The sequence below is a fragment of the Olea europaea genome, chromosome 13, assembly GCF_002742605.1.
Source record: "Olea europaea var. sylvestris chromosome 13, O_europaea_v1, whole genome shotgun sequence".
NCBI classification, from domain to species: Eukaryota; Viridiplantae; Streptophyta; class Magnoliopsida; order Lamiales; family Oleaceae; genus Olea; species Olea europaea.
In genome coordinates, this window is record NC_036249.1 from 24,678,972 (window position 1) to 24,681,735 (window position 2,764).

Sequence of the window (2,764 nt, forward strand, 5' to 3'; positions counted from 1 at the left end):
TTTCACTTTTTAGTCAATTGTTAGACTGTGTTCTGTCTATTTTGAGTTGGTTATTAAGGTAAGTGATCTACTGCTATCTTCCTTTATCCAAGGTCTCCTGCGAGGACTTAGGAATCTGAGGGGTAGTGGACTAATGGGTCACCACTCCTTAGACCTTTTCAAGTTGGCAGCTTGATCTGATTTAAATTGCTCTTGCTGATTAACTGCGTATCTTCATATTAGATTGTTACATTGAAATCTTTATTGTTCTCTCTCACCGTCTATACTTATTATATAGCATGTATGGCATATAAACTTGAATCCATGACTTTATCTGTAATCATGACTACTGCACAAAAATTTGGGGTAGAAATTTGGAGAGGGACTGGAGACTTTAATTTGTGGCGACAGAAAATGAGAGCTCTGTTGTTATAACAAAGATGTGTTGGGGCTATTGATGGGATTGGGGTATTAAGATTAGTGCCTATAGAAGATAGGAATTAGATGAGATTGCTTGGAGCTCTATATTTTTTCATCTATCTGATAGTGTTATTAGAAAGTTTGGAAAAGCCACTAATACACTAGGTCTTTGGACCAAACTTGAGTCCCTATATTTGACTAAATCTATGCCTAATAAATGCTACCTGTTGAGGCAATTTTATAATTTTAGATTTGACCTCTCTTAAAGCTTAGAAGAAAACATTGATAAATTCACAAGATTGATTCAAGAATTAACTGACTGTGATGAGAAACTGTCTAAAGATCAACAAGTTGTTGCTTTGTTAAATGCACTGGGTGATAACTACAGAGATCTGCGAAATGCCATAGAGTGTGGGAGAATTGACCTTACTGCTTATATTGTTATATAATGTTTAAGGAACAGAGAACTTGAATTGAAATCTGAAACTAAAGATCCTAAGTTTGGGGAAGGTCTAAATGTTAGGGAAAATGTAAATCAAAATAAAAAGACCAATCAGAACAATCTATGCAATTTCAATTCACACAAGAAAGGAAGACCTCAATTTCCAAAAGGAATCAAAATAAATCTCAAATAAAACCCAAGTTACTAGCCAGAAAATGTTACTATTGTGGTAAAACTGGACATCTCGTAAAAGACTGCTTTAAGAAAATATCTGATATGAAAGGAAGAACAAATGCAGATGGGTCTGCAGCTATTGCCTGCAATAATGAATTTGATATATATATATATATATGGAGTTCTTCTTGTTACCATATCTAAAAGAAACCTAAATGAATGGGTGTTGGACTCTAGGTGTTCTTTTCATATATGTCCCATTAAAGAATGGTTCACAAACTTTACTAAACTTAGTGGTGGTCAAGTTCAAATGGGCAAATAAAAGGTATTGGAAACCTAAAGCTTTTGCTAGAAAATAATAACACCCTTGAACTATCCTAAACAAGATATATGTCTAATCTTCAAAGAAATCCGATCTCTCTTGGATAGTTGGATGATGAATTTGAAATTAGAATCCATAAAGGATTAATCAGAATAAGTCTAAACTCTAAAGAAATAATTTCTTCTCCCAGGTCCAATGGGATTTTCACATTGCAGGCTGAACCATTGGTTGGAAATAACTCTGCTGTTGTGAAGTCTAATGATAACAAAACCTTAATTTGGCATAAGAGATTAGGCCACATTAGTGAAAAGGGATTAACTATTTTAAATAGATTAAAATGTTTTGGAAAGGATATCATTGAAAAACTCGAGTTTTTTGAAGATTGTGTTATTGTTAAACAAAATAAAATGCCTTTTAAAATCGGGATCCATAAATCCACCTCCAAACTTGAGTATCTACATGTTGACCTGTGGGGTCCAACATCAGTAAGTACTCTAAGTGGTTTCAGATTTTATCTGTTAATTGTAGATGATTTTTCAAGAAAATTTTGGACTTTTCTTTTAAAACACAAATATGATATTCTCCAAACTTTTAAGCAATGGAAACTTATGATAAAAAATCAGACAAATAAGAAGATCAAAGAACTTTTGTAACTTTGAATTTGACTCCATTTGTAAAGAATCTTGAATTTTACGGCTCTGAACAGTAACATACACTCCTCGACAGAATGGTATTGCTGAAAGGATGAATATAACTTTGTTGGAGAAGGTCAGGTGTATGTTACTAAGTTCTGGACTTCCAAAATTCTTTTGGGGATAAGCTTTAAAAACTGCCACTTATCTGATAAATAGAATTCCTTCGAGTGTTATTGATTTTCAAATCCCTGAATATTTGTGGTTTGGAAAGTCTCCAAACTATTGACTATAGTAAAGTATTTTCACCCGTTACTAAATACACCTCTATCAGAATTCTATTGACTTTGACAGCACACTTTAACTGAGAATTGGACCAACTTGATGTTAAGATTGCATTCTTAAATGGTGACCTTAAAGAAACCATTTATATGAATTAGCCAAAGGGTTTTGAAATAAACAGAAAATCTGAACAGGCCTGTTTGTTAAAAAAGTTACTCTATGAATTGAAACAAGTACCTCAAGCAATGGTATAAGAAATTTTACGCTTATGTTCAAAATCTGGGATTTCTTAAGTGTAATTTTGATTCTTGTTTTTTCTTTAAAGGGTCAGGAGGACTAATCCTCTCTATCTCTTATTATATGTTAATGCTATGCTTATTGCTTGCCATGATAGACTTGAAATTGATTATATTAAAGAAAAACTCAAAATTGAATTTGAAAGGAAAGATTTATGACAAGCAAAAAAAATTTTAGGCATGGAGATTAAGAAAGATAGAAAGAACTGTATTTTGT